Raw genomic sequence first — 22,053 nt, 5'->3', positions numbered from 1 at the left:
AATGCTTTCTTTGCCACAGAGGAGTTACTCAATAGCTAATATTTGTATAATGGTCTGCTTTTGGTCCTTTTTCTTCTCCTTTTTCTTTCTCTGACTCAGTTTTTGCCACTCTCCATTTTCTGTCTCTGTTCTTGACACTCTGAAATTCGTAATCTAGAGTATAGCTGACACAGGTATTTTGGTTCTAGAATACATTACTCTTTTTCCAAACTTTTCTGTACTGTCTTTGTCCCTCACTGGCTCTAATCCAATGAACATTTCTTTTCTCTTTTGGCAGAGCTCATTTACAAATCCTAGATGCTGCTCTCTTGGTCTCTACTGTTACCATTGTTCTTAATTCCTAGAGCTCTTTTATGTCGCATCCTTTGCTTCTAGCCTGTAACTACCTTTCCTTAAGCTATTTCTGCATTTCATTCATATTTAATGTTTCCACAGTTCTAACATAAGTATAGTCACTTCCTTAACCTCCTAGCATAAGTGATTTCTTCTGCCTGAAATACTCTTTTTGAAACCACATACTGCTTTGCTACCATATGCTTACCCTCTTCTTGGGGATTTTTAGCAGCCAATGTACATTTTATTCCTTATCCTTTACCTGCCATGTGAAGTTATAGAAATATTCATGTTCACTTAGCATTTGGTACAAAAGCTAGATACACAAAAGCATGATGTACCACATGAAAGTGCATTGTAACAAAACCCTGTTATGAAGTATAACTGCATGTTTCTTAGGATGCTGGGTTTGATATTTTTTCTTGGTCTGTTTCCAAAGTTACAGTTCACATCAATGTGGCAGATAGTAGAAGGTAACTGCTAGCACCAAACACAATTTAATTTTCACTGATACAACCTGAAGGAAACAAAATGATTAAATGTTAATGCATTTTCACCAGTAAAAGATCTGTTCAGACGAATAGATACAGACATCAAGAGACTGACCAACTAAAAACTCCAAGGACAAGATTACTTTTACATTCACTCATTGATCATTTATTTGTTGCTTTGTCTATTTTTGAGATCTCTTTAACAGTATTCAGAAAAAATGCACTGAATATTCTGTTTTCAACTCTCGAGTTCCTATATCAAATTTGAATAGAAAATACAGCAATGGCAAATACTAGGTATATGTAAATCTTACTTACAGATAAAAATATAGATGTAGTGATAACATCTGGTCTTCTGACAGAATATATGGAAATGGAATTGTTATCTAACTTGAGAGAGTTCAGGTTACTTATGAATATGTTCTGTATCTTAACAGAGTTTGATTTCATATTAAACATTTTCTCTTTGAGCAGAGCAAACAAGCAGCAGTTTTGTCACATTATTCAGAAGTACTGGAAAAGTTCAATAAGCTATAAACTCCAGAGAGAAAAAATAAAGAAGCAATAAAATCATTAATATTATCTATAATTGAACAGATTAGCAGCCCATGTTTTATATATATATATATATTTTTTTTTTTCACCAAAGCATTTACTATTTACAAAATTACAACTAAATGGATTACAGAAAGATAGTGATATTTTAATGACCTTAGTATTTTTTTTTCTCTGAATGTAATTTAAAAAAGAAAATAATTCTCATCATTTAATTTTGGTTTTGCTTAAAATATGTCACTGGAAATGTTTTATTTCCTTCTTTAAATCATTTATTTATGCTTCATAAGCAGGTGCTCCAAACAAGCCTGTAATTTTCACACGTTGTTTAGTCAAATGTATCACGTGAGCAGAGCTGGCTCTGCTCAAGGCTTTTGGGCTTTTGCCTTTTACTCGGTTACATTATTAATATTTTATTTTTCAAAATTGTTAAAATTAAAAGACGTGGTATTTAGCACTATCACCTAGCTTAGGCTTCATCTTTGGTGTTTTGCTTTTCTCTCCTGACCCTGGGGAAAATGCTTTTGCTTCTGCAATGTGATCAAGTAATATGCTAGATATTTCATATCAGAGTTAGCAAGAAGTTCACATTTTGTTAGGGCCACTTTGAGTGTAAAAACACTTGCACAGATGTAGCCTTCACTAGTCATTTTCCTGGACAGTTCTTGGTCAACCCATGAACTTTTCTTACACATCAAAGCTTGTTTCCAACTGGGCATTAAAGTCAGCTTAAGCCATAACATATCCTGCCTGATGTGGGGCACCATCTGCACCATTTATTATGAGCTTATTGAGCTTCTTTTCCATTTCTTTATCTGTAATTGATTAATAAATGTAATATGAAATATAAATGTTCGAATTTTCCCCCTGATCTTTTAGAGGCTAAAAAAGTTAAAATGTGACTACATAACTAGCTGATTGTCTATTACTGCTATGGCTGTTGCATGTCAAAATACTTTTTTTTTTTGATCATGTAGTCCACAGCATTTTAGAAATCTTGTGAATTTATTGCACTACTTCAGAATGTTTTCTGCATTTTGCCTTACTATTTTGTCATTCATTTCCTGATTTAGTTACTTTAGTTCATCTTCTCTTTGCTCTTGGTCATTACTTTGATCCACTCAAACATTTCTGCTGAAACTGCAGACGTATTTCCAGAAAACTGAAGGATGCCAACACCTTCTGTCCGTTTACACAGTCCTTACTGCTTAGCCTTCAGTGCAAAGCGCTATACAGGGTTTGTGAACATGAGGGAATTATGTCATCAGATATCAATCACTATGCCTAAGATCTATACAGCTGTAGTAAAGAGACAGAAGGCAGAGACCTACTGTGCATGCCATCAGTAATTAGAAGGGACGTCCCTTTTGAAGGAAGCTGACTCTCAGTATCCGACTGGTGTTCACAGTCCTGCTTGAGATCCTAACTGCTGTGTAATAGAGCGCTGTTATGAAACAGAGAATCAAAAATAATCCAAAAGAACAAAACAAAACTGTAGTTCCGTCCAGTAGTTGCTATGAGGATAAAAACACTTTACAAAGGAGTTCATGTAAACACTAAATGTATTTCTAAATTAAGGTAAGTGACACACTATTTTCACAGATGGATAATCACCTTAATGGATAAATGATATAATCATACAAGACCGCAGAGGCCACTATTTCCTACCTTATCAGAATATTTTTATCTCCATCCAAAACTTTAATTGCAAGTGTTTGTCCTTGTCTGCTCACTGATGCTTTTTTAAATCCATTTTGCGACAATCAGTAAACACTTTTTAAAAATTAATGGAGATCTCAGAGCAGGTCAGCTGGCTTTTGGCTGACCCTGAGATGACTGACAAGTGGCAGCATATGTTTCCAGATCTAGCAGGGAGAGAAAGTGATCATTTAGTGTCCATCATGATGTGTGGGGCCCAGATTTTTTCAGACGTTCTGTTGAGAGGAAGTGTCAAATAGATGAACTTTAAAGAAATTTGTTCAAATTTATTAATGATACAATGTAATTTGACAGTGCCTTTGGTGGGGCAAGTTTATGTATTAATAAGAAATGTATTAATTTCACTGTTCCACCAGCTTCTCTATACTTCCATTTAGTCCTTTGGTAGGCTTTATTATTATATTATTTTATTTTTTATTTTTCTTTACTCTTTCTTTTATAATGACCAGCATAAAATAATCGTTAGTTACTTGTATTCACAAATATCATTCTTGTCTCCAAGCACTAATAATTGCTCTGTGATTATGCAGCTGGCATCTGTCTTAACATCTTTTCTTTAACTTGCGAACCGTGCTAATATTGTTAGTTTTTGTAATGCAGTGGTGTTTAGTGATCAGTGCAATTTTCAAGGCTCTTTTGTGGTGTGACTTCTCCAAAATCAGAATAAGAGTCAGTCTATACACCAGAAAACTTAAACACATGCTAAAAATACATCTGACAGACAAATCCAACAACCGCAAGATGTAGCAAAGAGGAAAGCTAGTAAAAATACTGACTGTTTTTATTATTCAAATAGAATGTGACCAGTTGTCTGCTTGCCCACAGTCTTCTGGTAATGTTGCATTAACATTGCAGTGAGTGGGTTCTAAACAGGAATCTTAACAGGAATCTTACTGTGCAGCAGTGACTGCGTTGGCTGTTGTGAGGATGTCTTTTCTGTAGGGGGGTTGTTGGAAATAAAGACACAAGTCATGCAATCAAAATGGACAGTTTGACGGTTTTTCCCATGTGTCATTTCTCACATGACATACTTATCTCTGAAATGAAGAGATATGGATGTGACGGGTGGACCATTCAGTACATAAGGAGTTGGCTTGAAGGTCACATCCAGAGAGTGGTGGTCAATGGCTCCATGTCCAAGTGGAGGCCTGTGACGAGTGGTTTCCCTTAAGGTGCCTTTCTTGGGACCAGTGCTATTTAATATCTTTATCAGTGATATAGACAGAGGGATCGAGTGCATCCTCGGCAAGTTTGCCGATGACACCAAGTTCAGTGATGCAGTCAATACAGCAGAAGGAAGGGATGCCATCCCAAGGGACCCAGACAAGCTTGAGTAGTGGACCCACGTGAACCTAATGAGGTTCAACAAGTCTAAGTGCAAGGTGCTGCACCTGCCCAGGACAATCCCAGACATGAATACTCGTCCCCATCCCTGGAAGTGTTCAAGACCAGGTTGGATGAGGCACTGGACAACTTGATCTAGTGACTGACATCCCTGCCCATGGCAGGGATGTTGGAACTAGATGATCTTTAAGGTCCCTTGCAACCCAAGCCATTCTATGATTCTATGATGATTCTATGGTAAGACATGTATAAGATAAGCATAAATAAGATAAAAACTTTAAAAAAATACTCTTTTTTTTTTTTTTTTTTTTAAGGTGGTCACCGGAAATAAGGAATTGTAACTTGGACAGAATGATGAACCAGGTCTTACTAATGTGGTTGTGATTGACTGAGGGCATTTAGCAAAAGAAAGTTTGCAACTAGAAAAGACGTAAGGATTTAGATCAGGCAGATAAGAAACATCAGATATAAAATAAGGCAAGAGGGGAAGATAAGGAAGGAGAAAGGAAGAAAAATATAAGAAAATTTTTGGTTCTAGGGAACTAAATCCACTATGTGTGTAGATTAAAATGAAATAGTTACTCCTTTGAAGTAATGTGAACAGGTTAGTAATGAGAAAGGAGTGTATGTCTGCTTTTGGTCTCTGCCTAGTTCGGAACTAAAAAGTATCATTTTGGTGAGATGGTAAGATTATTCCGGTAGAGGTGACCCCAGGAAGTCCAACCCTAGTCCAACCTCCGTAGCAGTGTCAGCTATGATTTTACATTATTATTTTAATAATTCACATACTATATTTATAACATACCTTATTGTGAAAGTTTGGTAAAAACACCTCTTTTTTTTTTTTTTTTTTTTTTTAAGTGTAAAGCCAACTAGTGCTGCACACAGCCTGTTTATTCTGCTGGAGTGTTATGCAAATAATAATAGAAGAAATAAAAACAGGGTGACTATCACCACATTAATACTTGTGGAAAAAAAAAAAAGCTCTCCAGCGTTTACTCCATAAAGTAATCTTGCTACAGGACTTCACTGTTTCTTGTATAAATAGATCTTCAAAAGCCTCAGTTACAGCTTAATTCTCTTCATTGGAGTGTTTTTTTTGTCAGAATTATAAAAAGTTTTGCTTTCTGGTCTTAGCTCAACCTCAGAATGCCTTGTAAGCTTTGCATTGCTATATATCTCATCTTTCCCATGTTAAAAGCAGAATGATAGTTTTTCAGTAACTCACACACTGTAAGGTTAAGGTCCTCGCTCTATGTCAGATAATTTTGATGAGAGTCACCATAGCATAGCACATTCAAAAATCATGTGAAAATTTAAAATTATACAGCTTTTGGTTGAAAGAGAACTCTTGGCAGAATGGAGAATATCCCTCCTACATGGCACTGATATTCTATTACTAAATGACATATAAGTTTAAAAAGGATAAAATACAAGAGGTATCTAAATGAGTTTTCCTTATAACTAATGACTGAAAATCTCTTAAACCAAGAAAAGATTCACTTTAAATGTCATGGTATAAAAACTCCAACAATAAATTAAATGAAATTTGAGTTGGAAGTCCATATGCTATTTTGCTGCTGATGAAAAGAAACTACTTTTTATCTGGGTAGCAGTAAATAACAATGAACTTTCTCTTTCTTTGCTTTTTGGTAGAGTAACTAGTTTTCTTTAATGAGTTTCATTTTTGTGGTTTGGCCTTTTTTGTTTTGTTTTTATGGCAGTGCAGAGTCTTTATTTGATGGTCTGCATATAATAAAGCAATATTACCAACACTGACTATATGAAATGTGTTTTCTCCATTTGATAGTGTAATTTGGGATGGGAGAAGACTCAGGGACCCTACTGAGAATATACTATCCATTAACTAAAAACATAAAACCCAAAGAATTATGAAGAAATATTTTTTCTTGATGTTGAGAAGACGGCTATAGCATGTTTTTCACCACTAAGGCATATTTGAGATGTGAGAAACATTAACAATGAGAAGGGTTTTAGGTCAGGATCACTCTGCATCATAGATGGCATTATTTGCTGATTTAGTCGGACTGAGTACTGCTGAAAAATAATCCTTTTTGTGCCCTTGTCAGTGGCTTTGGCCTAGAGTAATAGCAAACCAGCTTTACCTGAGTCAGATAATCATTACAAAATGAATTTTGTTCTTGACACACAGAAATAATTGGGAGAAAAATATATTTGATAGGTGTGATGAATATTATTTTAAGCTAAAGCTTACTGAGATATATAAAATACTAAGTGCTGCTGGTAATTGAGCAACTCTATGCAACTGTAAATTAGCTGCTTGACTTGAAAAAAAGATGATTACTGAAAGCATTTTTTCCCCCTAGAAAACTTGCTGTTCTCCTTTTCCTTAGCATTCACAAGGGGCATTCAGTTAATCATACTGAGGTCTCTCCCTTAGTGCTGCAGTTGCTGATTACCCAGCAGGAGGTGCAGTTCCAGCAGGGTAAGTCAGAATGGTGTTGGTCGTTCCCTGGGGAGGGACATCCTGTAAAAACACCAAGGTTGAGAACTGTCATATTCACAGCAGTAGGTGCATTTTCCTCAGAAATTAATGGAGCAAGCTGGGCAAAAATGTTTTTAAACTACATCTTCCCTAGAGTAAGATGCAAATTCAAAGCTCTTTTGAAGCATTGGAATGAAAGTTGAAGATAAGACTTTTTAGTTTTTGACATTGATGATATAGGCAATACTTGCACTACGAATATTGAATTGAAATGGAGGATAAGTGGGGCAGATGTTATTCAAGCAGGTCCCAAATGCAGTCCTAACTATTTCAGAGCTGGCTTAACTAAGGTGCTTTTAATTATTCTTATTGGGAAATACCTATTAGAGATTTCCTCCATTTGTTTTGTTAGAAATTGATTGACAAAGCTAGATCTTTTCCTAAAATGAGGATTTACATGAATTTTGCCATTAGGACTCCCATTCAACAAAACAGGGTTTAAAAAGGAGTGAAGCTTTGAGATAGTGATTTATTTTTTTTTTCAGCAGCAGTCTGTGTGCTGTTCAGAAGCAAGCAAAAATTCTGGGCTGCTTTCTCTATTGTAAGCAATGGAACACGGTGATTGATCTGTTTACAGAAAGATTTTACATAAAAATTTTAAAGCGCTTTTGAGAACCTTGTTTGCTTTGTCCTCTTGAACAAGGGCATAAGAATGGTCTGGTTTTAATACAAAATTTATACAAATTTCATACTAGCATAACAAGATAAATCCTCTAGGATGGACTAAGGGTACATAAGGCCTGTATCACCTCACTGTGAGGTGCCTCTCTGCCACTTGTTTTCAGCTCCTGTGGGCTTCCCCACTTTCTTTGCTCCATCTCAGTGTTGCCTTTTTGTCCTTTTCTGTGTAAACTCATATACACTGTGTCTGTTACAACAGGATTTTAAGAACATGAATGGCCAGATCTGAGGTCCACCTTGGTTGTCATACTGTATCTGTGTTGTCTATACCAAAGACCTCAACAGGAGTTTAAAATAAATAATAAATAAATAAAAAAACACCATTACTTTTATATTTAGTCTCCAATAATGTCTAGCTCAAGGATGTCCTGATCCAGGAGTGATGATATCTCTGTGTCACAATATGCCAGTAAGCGTACACAGTCAGTTTTCATTTCTTCTCTAACCAGCAGGCCCTACTAACACTAACTGACAATGCACTCCCTAAAACAGAATGAAAAATGTTGCTGAAAGCATGCAGATACACAAAGCTAGCAAGACTTTATGTTTTTCATTTATGCAGATTGTGTTGATTCCATCCAGTAATTACTGACAAGTGAATACTATTACAAATCTGAATCAATACTTCAACTTAATGACCTTTAGAATCATTCTAGTATACTCTATAAATCACTAAATTTCATCAAATATTATCCCAAATTTCACTTGTTACCATATCTATAGGAACATTTCCACCTGTTCCATTTATTTAATGCATACATACATCTGATAAACCATAAATGAAGTCCTAATTATTAGGTATCTTTTAAAATTGCTTGTTTCTTATTTTTGTTTGATAAACCTAACATGTTTTTATATTCGTAATAAAACAGTCTTTCGTTTCTAGAAAATGGGAGCAGCATCTGAGATGACAAATGTGAAAGGTGACATCAATTAGTAGTTCTGTGTCACCAAACAATATATAAATAGTGGTGTCAAATTTCCAGAAGTCAAGTGACAAAGCCTTCATTGTTCTTTAATAGGACCCAGTTGTTCATGAACATATGGGAAGTTAGCTTATTAATAAAATTTTTCTTCCCTAGTCATCTTAATTCTGCCAGATTGTAAATTATGCAGCTAGAGTGAATTAGAGTTAACTCACTATTTCCAGACACTCTGAGATATTTTTTTTTTGTTCTGTAAAAAAATTAACATAGGAGGTTTCTAGCTTCTCTTCTGATATTTTCCTGGGTAAATTCATTGCATACTTCCAGCAATGTGCTTAAGGATAAATATACTTTAAAACCCAGTGTGAATTAACAGGAGATTGATATGTTGAAACAAAGAGATCTTAGTGGGCAGGAGATCCCAAGTATCTAATCAGCCCACTCATGTAGGCAGACAAGTCCAAATCAAAACTCTAGACTGAAAATTGCCTAGGCTCTGCCTTGCTGTACATTGCAGAGCAGAACTGAGCCAAAATTTACAGTCTGCATTTATTTCTTTTAACATTTTCCGATTAGCTCTGTTTTCAATTGTGAATAAATTTTGTGTTAAAATCTTCACACGTATTACATATGCACATATACACAGATTCTTATGGTAAAGGAATATACCCTCCCCAACAGCAACGCCCTTTAATACATTGCAGTGTTTAAATTTAGATATTTGAGGCTCCCACTAGACAACAAGTTATTAAAACATCTGCCTTTCCATAAGCCGTTCTGTTCCTTGCCATTCCACATGTCCTTTTCTACTCCACCAGGCAAAATTGCCCAATCTAAATTTCAGCTCAAGTGTTTGATGGCTTTCACGCTGAGCTCAAACTGTTAGCGCTTCCCTGAGAGAATAGAATTGAAACGAGATTTAATCTAAAATAACAAAATAGAATAAAGGTTTTACATATAAATAAGTAATGCCCTGTATATTTTTATGCACACTTTTCTTTTCTGGATTTTGCATGTAGTGAAGCTAGATGTTAAAATGCATAGATAACCCAGAGCTGACAGAAAAGAACATCAATGCATGTTGCCTGTGTTCTCAATTAATGCCTATCCTAAAGTGTATTTTAATTCAAATTCATTGTAACTGTTACTACAAAATATATTGCAAAAATTGTATTTCTATTGCTAACTTTGTCTCAGGCTGATGTGTGCTTGTTTGCTTTTCTTTTTTAAAGCAGTGGTATTGTCAAATAGCCTTCCTAAGCTGTTAAAAGCATGTTGTCTTTCAGTATTTTCAGTAATGATTGTTTATTTCTTTATATACTCACTGTTCATGGAAGATTCAGATTTGTAGCTAGATTTTTTTCATAGAATGTGAACAAAATAATGAACAACCTGTTCACAATAGATATTTCAGCAACTAATGTAAAAAAGAAATTGACTTCTGCACTAAATACTTATGGGATTGATTCCCACTGCTAATTAAAATCACGTGCTTGATAAATGAAACAAAGCAGGGTCAAACTGTTGTCACATGTCCATTTTTTCCACATCTAGATAAATGACCATTAATCACACCTTCTCAGATAACAAAGGTTTTGTTTTGTTATCACCCTTGTAGCAATGAAGGCTTACCATGTACCGGGCAGCATTAGCAGCAGCATAACCAGCAGGTTTATCAAAGTGGTTTATCGAAGCCATCAGGAACATGTTAAAACTTTGCAGTTGACCCTTCTTTGAGTAGGGTATTGACCAGATGACTTCAGAGATCCCTTCCAACCTAAACTATTCTGAGATTCTGTTCTGTCACTCATCCTACAAATAACTTGCCAAGTCTTTGAAACCCAGAAATCTGGCTCTGGGGTTCACATTGTTAAAAATGCATTCTGTTACCGATTCCCTTTTTTAATTCCATGATTCTGTTCTAGAGTCACTGAGAAAATTTTCTCTTCATGGTATTTACACCATTAGAGTTCTAATTGTGACATTTGACACTCAGACATCAAGGGTACTTGTACGATAATATGAATGGAAGGGAGAATTCAGGCATTCCATTAGACAGTCATTTTGCCAGGTATTATATATAGGCATAATTTTAGGAGAGAATGTTTTCCTATGCTCTGTGTGACCTGATGACTCTGCATATAGAAACCCAAACCATTGACTGCTGAACTTACTATATGTTCCTTATATCCCTTAGACAGACATGAGGTGAAACTTCTGTGTGGAATAGCCAGCTTTCCATTTAAGATCTGAACACTGAAATTCCTAACAGCTATAACCTAAGAAGAATACCAAAAATACAATTTTTGAATTACTTTCACTGTTCCATAAGACAAGATAAAATCATAAATTCTTCACCATGCAGAGTGGCAGAACATTTTCTCAAGAGGCTGAGACTTGTGAACAAGCTGCTCCTGAACTCATTTCATCAGGCTGCTCAAGCAGAGTCCTGTGAAGATAGATGGTTCTCCTAGCCATAAAGAGTAAGCATGGTAGGCTTTACAGTCAGGGATCCAGGGAAGCAGAATCCCAAAGGAGTATCTTCTCCTGCCCAGCAGTAAGCGTAGAACATGAAGACAGAAGGCTGTTAGGAGAAGGACTAAGTGTGAGACATGAGGGACCATTACACAAGTACCCTTCCTCCATTCTGCCTGTTTCCTACTTTTAGCAACACCCTGTGCATGCGATAGGTAGCACAAACATACCACATGTTCTAATTTGGAACATGAGTCATTTTTTCTTACCCACTTTGTGACATTTTGCAGCAAAAAGTTGCAAAACTCCAGAGTTGGGTGAAACATCATTTTCGTTAGTCAGTAATTTAACATTCCACTAGGCTGGTAAGATGAGCACTGCCAGAGAATGGTTTGATTTTCCTAATGTGAAATGTCGACATAGGGCGAATATAGTGAATTACTTACTACCTTTGGCTACTGTGCTCAGCTGATGAAGCTGAGTTGAAGTATTACTACCTTTCTTGATGACACAAAGTCATTAAAACACTTTTGTATGGTTTGAGGTACAATTTTAACATTCACAGGAAATATGAGTTTTAGAAAGAGTGGCTCTGTCAGCTTGTATATTATCAGACATGCAGCGTGTGCTTGCACACTGCACTCGCACTGTTTAACTTTGTGAACCATGAGGAGATCGAAGACCCCGTAAAATGGGTTCTGAAAAAAAGAAACAAAACCATAATTGCAGTAAAGAATAGGTGGCATAATTGTATTTCTGGTATAAATAAGAATAATGGATATTATTTTTGAGGGATTTTTATTTACCCCTTCATTCTTTTCTGGTTTTGATTTTATGTTCCTCATTTATCAGGAAAAAAATCACAAAAATTACTATTCATTTCCTTAATCTATCCAGCCTCTGAACTTTCATGGCAGTACTAAATAAATATTATTTTCTATTTTTAAGTCAATTGTATTATTTTGCTGTCTCAGTTTGTCCTGCTAAGATAACTGACTTAATAAAGAATAAAGTGCAAAAAATTAGAAATTGTTTTAATTAACTTTTTAAGGATGCGTTAAGACTACAAGCATTATTTTGAGTATTGTCTTCAGAAGAAATGTAAGCAGGTGAGTAGAAAGCTCCTAGTAATTGTATTTGTGAACCTCAATGTAGGCATTTTCCGATTTTTCCTTTTCTGTGTAACCTAGCATATTACCCAGTTCCCCAATTTTATTAATATCCTGTGGATACAGTGCTTCTTTGAAGCTGAATGAAAGTCCACAAACTTCCAATTATTTTCAGTTTTGCACTTGTTTGATTAGAGTGCTATTGTCTGTAATTTTTACACTTGTTTTGAATCTTCAAAGTGCATGATTCATGCCTTGAAAACGGGTTGTTTTGTGTTTCCCAGCACTGCTTTTTTTTTTTTATCCCTGCCAGTTATAACCTGATAACCTGATTTCATACTGTGCTTTAGCACAACAATACAGTCATCAAACTAAAGCAACACAGTAAGTGGGCACATTAGCCGTCATTTTACTTGATCACTTGGGAGAGATTAAATTTATTCATTTTCGGAACAGATAATGAAATATTTAAAACATGTTAGAGTAAACGGTGGCAGCATTTTGAAGTTCTGACATTTGCTTTCCCAAAGCATTATGCTATATACTACATATATATGATTCTTGTGCAGATGTTTGGGAAATTTCTGCAGGTTTTTTGGTGTTGGTTTTTTTTTTTTTTTTGGCTCATTTGCATTTGGTTTATCTAAAGTGAAATCCATTCAATTTTATTGAACTGTAATTCTGGTAATTTACAATATTTACATGCTGTGGTTAGATTGAAATCAGTCCTTAATTCAAATTCAATCTAAATTTACAGCATAGTAATTAGGGCTTTGTAACTGACACTAGGGGCCTATTGATTTAATGAAAAACTTAACCTTACAGTAAGTGTTTAATTAGTTGCTGCAGTAGATTCTGCACTGTCCTAAATTGTGGACTTTAGAGAATTAGGTACTAATTTAAATTACATTACTATATAAAGATCAGAACTATTTTTTAAAAGAACATGTAGCCCTACAGATGAATTAATTTCTCAGTCTTTGAAAAAGATAACAGAAAAAGGCAGTAATGAAAGCAATTGCCTACCCTGCCTGAATTCAGGTACAGCCAAGCTAGCTCTTCTGGAAGTGACTGCCTACCTTGCTAAAACTTGAAATAATACATATGACTACATACTGAAGATGTCCTCTTGAAACTGAAATAAAAGATCTATCTATAAAAGCAGTATGTTTGTTTTCATAACTGTACGGATATGTGACAGAAAATGTGTAAACATCCATTTTATACACAGAAAAAGATACTTTCATTTGCAAAGTACTCCAATGTAGTAAGCAGTTATTATATTTCTCCAGTTCGTAAAATCTTTCAATCCACTGCAGGTTTAGAAAGAATGAATTACCAGTAGCAGTAGGTTTTTCTTTCTTCCCATTTCTCCCCCTTTGGTTAGCACTGCTTGGTACAGCATGAACACCAAGTCCCAAGCTGTAAAGTGACTGTGGTATTCTCCAGATCCGCCATTACTTTCTTGGCTTGCAGTATAGCCATTGGAACAAACTACAATATGTAGCAGCTCAGTGGCAGCGGTCTGTCACTATGCACGTATCTCAGAGCCCTAGCAAGTAAGTTTACCCCTCCATCTTCTGCTGAGTAGCAAGCCATCCTGGAGCAGCAGTGGCATAATAGCTTTTGCTGTCCACGTGTCTGCTTCTGGCCCCTGGTGAGCATAAAGTATTATGTAGTAGGTACTCCTTATGTGCAAATTTTTAGTGAACCATCAATCTTACATCCCTAGAGGATCATCTAGAAGGTCATTATGGATTTCAGTAGTTACAATTTTATTCTTAATTTGCCTAATCAACCTGAATTATTGCCTGTTTGTACATACATTTGATTTTGCGTGGAACACAGAAGAAATAATTCAAGCAAGCTCTACTACACTATATTGCATGTACATTAAGAGCAAACTAAGTTTAAACAAGGGCCCATAAATTTGGCATTCTTTTGTTCTTTTAGGAGGAGGCCTTTAATCGCCTTTTGCTGGGGGACTGGAGAATTTCCAGAGCTAAGAGACTGATCCAGTAATCCTGCTTGTTCTTTCACCTCTGTTCTTCGGTAGTCCTGCTTGTTCTTCCACTTCTCTTCTTCTCAAATCTTGTAACAAGAGGATGGATGGATATGTCTGCTGGTACTGCATGTTCTGCCCAATAACTATGTGTTTAGGGGACAGGGGAAGTAAACAGAGATAATGTAGTTGTTATTGTAAAGTGAAGGTAACGAGATCAGAAGCTAGCCCTTCATGTTCTCTGTGCATGCGGTGCAACATCACTAGGGCCTAGCACAGTCAGTGGTGGTGCTATGGGAGCTATTGCTGTATGTATGTAAAAAGTAGTAGTAGTAGTTTGCAAAATGTTGTTTTCTGGGATAAAAAAAAAAAATAAAGAGTGGGAATGCTGAGAGACATATCCCTACAGATAGCACATTTTTCAAACATTTGGTAACAATGGTCAAATAAAATAATATTTTTGTTTGTTTTGGTTAGTTTGTTGTTTGTTTGTTTTCCAACATAATGGTCTGCAACACGCTTTATAATAATAAAGTGAAGATAAATAAAGCATTGACTTAATACTGACAACACAGCCATGAAGTGGCTATGACACTGAGGCATGCAGATGGTTCCCCAGGCAGTCTGCAGCAATCTGAATCACAGAACTTCTCTAACTGCTTCCCCTGAATGTACATGCTTCCAAAGGGAGAGTCAGATGCAATGAGGCTGGCAATCAAAGAGATGTACAATTCCTGTTTTTGTTCTGTTCCAGGAACTACATGTCTCCATGATAAGACCTCTTAACAATTCTGTTTGGACATTGTCACTGTGGAGCTGCCATTGTGCTAAGAAAGTCCTGGTATGAAATTCAGTTTCTATATATTTCTGAAAAGCGTACTTTCTTGTAAAATTTGTCAAAGCTCCTTTTGTTTCATTTTAACTTTTAATTATTTTACTGAATTTCAAATATTTTTTTAAAAAAATAATTTTATTTTGGTGTCCTAGCTGTAATGTGCTTCTAGGTACTTGGGGTTTTATAACCTGTCTCTTTTACTGGTCATGGCTTTTCATGTCATTTCATGTTCCTAAGTCTAGAAGTATTAATTTCCTGTGTGAGATTTTTATACAAAAGCTGTGGAGCTGAGGTATCTGCTGATGCACTGTTCGGTTATTTTGTCTGTTCTAGTTAGAAGGGAAAAAAAGGTTATTTAATCATTGTCTCACTGCTTTTTTCAACTGCTAGTGAAAAAAAAAAAAAAGAGTAAAACAGAGGCACAAGAGAATGGGTATTAACCTACCTCAATATGTCCTGTAAAAATAAATAATGCCTACTCCTACTTTATTCTTTTAGTCTGCAAGTAACTTTCAGAATATATAAAAATAATTTACTTTCCTATAGTCATTGAGTAAAGCAAGAATGGAAAGTAGATGTTTTGGTCCTAGTAATGATCCTTGAAGGTGAAGCTGAGCTTCTTCTCTTTAGCATTTTATGAGTAAGACTGCCCAGTGTCACACTGAACACTTCCCATAGTCGGTGTAGCTGATAGCTGGCTTTTGCTTGAATTAGCATTACAACAGATTGACACACATCATCATCAAAAACATTCTCAAAGTTAGAAGGCAATGTGCAGATTATAGGGCAGGTCAAAATCACAACTGTAACAAGCAGATTAGTTTCACATCTTGCTATTTGAAGTAAAAGGTCATTTGTTTGTTTGTTTTTTTTTTTTTCAAAGAAAGGAAAAGGAATACAGTATCTGAAGAAATTTAACCCAGCTGTAGTGTAGTACTGTGCTACATGTGAATAAATTCAGGGAAAAGAAAGGAGATACTGTGCCTCTGCTTGGATACACAAAACTGCAAAATAAAATAATAAGAAAGTGATAAACACTGAAAAAGGCCAAATAATGTAGTAAAACTTTTAGGAATTAACTGCATGGAGAGAAATCATCAGTTCCATCTGTAAACATACTTTCTCAGTTTGTGTTCCCAGTACTAATCCTCTGGCATATTCTTTCTAGGATGATAGCATGATTACAGCATGCATGCTGGTTATTTTTGTTACTCTGTCATTCTTTTACCCTTTCATAACTTAAAACGTAATGAAAAGATTGTATAGTATTATGAGCAATGCCTAGCAGGTTGCAGCGGTAGACTCTGCACGTTCAGCCTTTTTTTTTGTCCTGCCAAGAACTGCCAGATTAGAAGCTACATTACCCACAGCTCCATAGGCTGATGTGAGGAATATTACCAAGAAAAATAGGTTACTGGAAGATTTCCTTGTCCTAATGATTTTTAACTTCTAGATATGTCTTTTTAGGAAATAATGGTAGTTGATAAATTTTATTTAGCACAAGGTGCTCAAAATTTGGACTAATTTTACCTGTTAGACAAAGTGATGGTCTTGCTTTCAGGACAAGAAATCACAGGGTTGTTTAAAGGCTTTTTTTTTTTCTTCAGTCTTGAGGTTTACTGGAATGGAGTATACAGTCTTCTTTTGTCAGGGTACACAGTAAATTCTTTTTAGAAAACATAGATAAATCTGTCATTATGAAATGCATAAATAGACACAAAAAGTAAAAAATAAATATATGCTTCTCAATTTATATGATCTATCTGAAATTATATTTTTTTGTCTAGATACAGCAAAAAGGTAATTTGTACCAGTATAAGAAATGTTTGTGATTTCCCACCTCAGAGAAAGCCAGAATCATGGCATGACTCTCCATGACTATCTATGATTTCTGCCATGGTAGCATGCCCTGTGGTTTTGAAAGGTTAATCAGAGCAAGATGAAAGGAAGAGAACAGTGATACCACATAATATTTAACCGTTGTGTTGTCCTGACAGAGTTTGTGGCTTAGGCAGTCTCCTTTTATATGCAAAACAAAAATGAATACAAAATTGATCTGTATTGAAACAGAAGCACTTTTTAATAGAATAAAAATTGCTTGGAAACTAACAAAACAATGCATTCTACCTAAAACAAAATACCCCTGTTTCTTTTGGAATACTTTCGACCATGGAAAGTGCAATTCACAAAAACAGTAAGGAAAAGGAAAGCGCTCTAGTATAATGTGGTTTCTTGACTGTGTTCTGATCATCAGGGTACTCACTCACATTTTGGAAAACCAATTCAATTTCATCCTCTTCCAGTTCAGAAGAGATCTGAATAGATAAGTGTTCCTTCCAGATGAGTACTCTGACTCCTGAGTTCGCTGGTGTCAGTTGCTCTTGACCTTCACCTGTTGCTTTTGTTCCGGCAGCTGAGTGAATGGGGACTGACTACAGATGAATGCCCGTGCGACTGGCCTGACATTTGTGTCACTAAATACATGCAGCTATTCTATACAAAATATAATGAAAGCAAATCAACCAAACAAATAAAAAAGAACATCATCCCAAGCCTACTGTAATGTTACCAGCTAGGTATGAGCATCCACCAAAGCTGTACTGAAGTCTGACGCATGAGACAGTGTAATCTATGCACCTCCTATATTATTTGTGTATCAGGAGAATTTCCTTGGTATTATGCAGCTTGTTTACAAACCCTTGATCCTGTAGGAACAGAATACTCTAGAAACAATAGGGGAAAAATGATCCTTTTTATAAACTTCTGTGAATTTTCAAACCTTTTAGATTATATGGAAACTAAGATGCCAGTATTGTTCCCTTTAGTTTCCATTTGAACTGAGTTTGAATATATGTTAATCCAGTTATTATATGAAACTCTTCATGGAGTGGAAGTATGCAAATTTTAAACTGGGGTTTTCTTTTTTTTTTTTCGCAAAAATAATTTTTTGAGTTCCGCAATTTTGCAGTTTTCTAATGGGCTGTTCTGCAGTGACCTTCATGTTTAGAAACACACAAAATTATTACACAAGGGTTTTGGAATTTTATTTGTTGTGTCTTAGAATCTTACTACTGTCTGTGAAGCGAAGTGCCCTTAATGTCACAACATTGTTTGCAGTCTCAACAGTAATGCTCTATGACTGGTGAAAGGATTTTTTCCTTTATAAATGGATCATTTTGTTGTCATGAAATATCATTACAATAACAAACATTGTAATAAAACTAACATGCCCTTCTGCTACTGCCAGTCTTTCCCTAAAAGTATACATCACTGTGATAGAAGAATGAAAGGAAACGTGATATGATAGGTTAAGAGAACATGGATATGTAATTCATGGCTTGTTGTAGTTTTTATCTATAATTAGGCAATTTTCTTTTCTGATACAAGAGTTTTCCACTTCTATTTGCATGTGGCAAGTCAAAGACAAGGAGAGTATAACAGTTTCTCTACCTTAAAACATAACAGACGTTCTCCCAACATTATGTTAACGTAAGTAGCGTAAAGCTTTCTACAAGATCATGGAATTTCTACTTCAGTGGCACCAGAAATACTGTGATCAAGTGCTAAGAGTTCTTTGCCCTCCATTTTAAATTTGTGCCACTTCTGCCCAAGGCAGAATCAGCACGTTTGAAGTTTCAATTCACATAATAGCAAAAAGGTAGAAATATTGCAGAGCAGCTCACTGTACACTTTATGCTTAGTCAGCTGCTTTTGAACATTTTTCATTTTCCACAAATTCCCACCAGATATATATACATGTATATGTATATGTCTTTTTATATTTCCATATATTTCCAGTACTTTTGCTCTTATCATGGATTAATGGCTTAAAAGACATTTTTCTATTTAAAATTTAATGAAGAATTTTGGTTCACACAATGAAAGCCTAGGAATTTATTTTTGTTATAAAACGTTGCTGAAATCATTTCTCCCTGAACAGTATTAAAACACATTCTATATATGCTTTTAATAAACATGGTGTAAAAACAGTAATTTATTATTATTCACTGTCTTTATCAATAATATCCTAGCTCCATGCAAAATATTACTTCTTTCATCAGATTTTCTTCAGTTGTGTAATAACGTTCTTGTTACTGTAATATAGTGGGTTTCTTCCCCAAATATGCTGTAATAGTTTTTACAAACACTGCAATCACTGTTTACATTCTTCTCAACTTTCTCTTCTTTTATCTAAGTTGAAACTAGTTAAACCCTTGAAAATAACAAGAGGTTCTACTCAGTAATCATGGAAAATACTGGTCTCACTTGAATTTCAATAGTCTGCATTAAGCTAAGAGGCAGAATATATACCTTCCTACTAATTCTCTGTTCAAGACTGTAATCCTCCTATTTGCAAATTATTTAAACCAGCATGGTATAATAGTAAAAAAAGACAGTATTTCTCCTCCCACAGTTATTAAGAGAAAAAATAGTGTCCAACTACAATAATTTTAAGGAGTTAATAACAAGTCTAACATGTCTTAATGTGATCTTTTCTGAAATTATTACTTTATTAAAGGGCCGAACATAACCACTTTTCCTGTTGAAAGGAGCTGTATGTTGCAGAACTGTGCATTACAATTAGCAATTCTCTAAATTAAAGAACATTTGCAAATCCCGAGGTTACTTGCTACACACATCACATGTTCGTTTCCATATTCAAAGGTACTGAGACTTTAAGGTCAGCCCCAGTTTGAAAACCAGTTTTCCTACTAGCAGCTGAGAATATACACACATGCTCTGGTCCTGCGGAGGCCAAGGAGCTGCAAGGAAGGCTCACCTGCCTGCCTGCCTGCCCATTCACACCATGCACATGCTGGCAGAAAACAGTAGGTGCAGCTGTAGGCATTCTGTCGGCAACATGCGAGCAAGTTGCCTGGCCAGCCAGGGGAGATGCTCATGCATGCTAATTAAGGGTAGAAACACGTTACTCTGGCTTGCTAGCTTTCCCCTCTTTGTAAACATAATAGGACTACACAAGAGAAATACTTTTATTTTACTTATATGTTGTGTTTTTTTGCTCTCCCAGTTTTCTCAGAAAGCAATTTCTCTGTCTTTTTTTTTGGTATTTGGGAAGAGGAATGCAGAGTGCACTAGGCTCTGTGGAGAGGAAGGAGAAGGAGGAGAAAAAATTTCTTGAAAGGAGGGAGGTGAGAAGGCAGATACAGAAATCTCATGGAAATCCTTAGAGCTAGGAAGAGAGTAAGGATATTGCAGCAGTAAGACAGGAGCTGGATGACCCAGCGTGGGTCACAAAGCCTGTGTATGTACTATAGTTTGGTGTTTTGTGAAAATTGTCCCTTTTAACAATACGGAGATTCTGTCTTCACGGAAACTCATTTCTGAAGAGGCGATACAGTATTTTCATCATTACTTTGGAAACGTTCCCTCTCCATTTGTGTTCTAATTGCTTCTACTAGTTGTTTGTACTGCCAAGATACTGTACTGTTCAAATCAACATGAAACTGCGAAGAAATCTGAAACTGTTGATTTGGTCTCCATTGGAAAGAAACCTTGACAGCACTGTTGCTGTACTTGATTATATAAAATCTGTGTGGTTTTTTTTTGATTGTTTGTTTTTTGTTTTGTTGTTGTTTACTATTTATACCAGTTTTATGCTCCGTTACTGTCTCTGTTTGAAAACTTGTAAATACTAAAGTATTTCCACAGACATACAGTGTACCTCTAATGAAAAACACTGTACCTCTAATGGTGAAAATAGTTCTTTCTTTTTTTTTTTTTTTTTTTTTTTTGAATTTGCTGATTTGAATCTCCACGTGCTGTGCTGTTTGTACACCTCAAATGGCTATTTTCTGGCTAAGGTGCAGCAAAAATTTCATGAGCATAATCATACTTGAAACATGTTGTCTATGCATGGCAGGATTTTCCTAACAGCTGAGCCAGGAATATTTCTGCCATTGAAGAATCCAATTTCTTCATCCACCTTTCTCCAAAGATATCAAAGCCTTTTTTTTTTTTTTTTAATGTAGAATACTTTGTGTACTCCTATAGGTATGCAATTCTTAAAACCTCAGAGGTTTCTGATAAACATTCAGATAGCAATAAGCTTGCTAAATTCATTTTATAATCTCATTAATCTGTGGCCATCATTCCAGTTCAGTTTGGAGAATGGCTGAGAGTATGATCATGGTGCATTGCTTAAATATTACATTTGCTTGATTTAATGATGTGAATAACTGTATCTGTGAGGTTTTATATTTTGTACAGATGTCATGTTTGGGGAAGTTTTTATTTTGATCACAAATTCTGAGAAGTCATATTTTTTCATGTACATTCTTTCATTTAACTAAGAAAGAGCAGAAAAAATTGTAGAAATCATTTCAGTAAGCACTGTTTACCCATCTTGTGCCCAAAGTGAGTCAGAAATCTTGTAAATCACAACTGTGTATTACGCAGCTCTTACTCATTCTCTGAGTGCTGTGAATCCCATGTGTTGAATACGTGCTTATGTAGCATATATTATGCCTGGAGCACGCGTCTGCTCCATCCCAAATCCTTTTCACATCTACATTGTAGAAATATTACCCTGTCAGTCAGGCAAGAACTTTAGATAAACTTAATAGCACAGCAAATGTACATCTGCACCAACATCCATCATTTGCAACGTAAGAGAGTCCGAGCCATCTGAACGCTGTTACAAGGTTGTGCCATTTACCCTGGCAGTAAGATTGCAAAGCCAGTTCTAGACAGAAAAGAAAGGAGGTTGTTTCAAAGGAGATGTAGATTTATAGCAGTGGTCAGGGCGCACCAAACAAGTCTACACATATTCTACCATCTGGCAATGTATAGTCTGGAAGCAATGTGAAGATACTTGCAGGATTAGGGATTTTGGTCCTTGATCCAGCCACTTGGAACAGTGTGGTTTACCCAGAGATGGCTCCTTCTAATTCCTCTGTTTGCCAGACTGTTTCTGTAGCTTTCTTTCTCCTCTAAGAGCCACAAAGACAATTCTCCTTCACACCTGGTGCTAGAACAACTCTAACTAGTTAGAAAAGCAACCAATCACACAGAAGGTCCTGTCCAGCTCATACAGTA

General features: G+C 35.7%; 1 protein-coding gene across 5 annotated transcripts in view; it reads left to right on the top strand.

The window, feature by feature from the left end:
• Positions 1-22,053, top strand: part of LOC310899262 (teneurin-3-like) — a 1,088,357-nt gene that overhangs the window by 574,729 nt on the left and 491,575 nt on the right. For all 5 annotated transcript variants that reach the window (XR_014584113.1, XR_014584114.1, XM_083835486.1 and 2 more), the window contains exon 11: positions 14,917-15,003. The gene's annotated coding sequence lies outside the window, so the exon portion shown is untranslated. The remainder of the gene's footprint in view (positions 1-14,916; positions 15,004-22,053) is intronic.

Source organism: Anser anser (assembly GCF_964211835.1).
Source record: "Anser anser genome assembly, chromosome: 4".
Taxonomy (NCBI): domain Eukaryota; kingdom Metazoa; phylum Chordata; class Aves; order Anseriformes; family Anatidae; genus Anser; species Anser anser.
The sequence above is the reverse complement of the archived record's forward strand: the minus strand, read 5'-3'. Positions and strand labels throughout refer to the sequence as shown.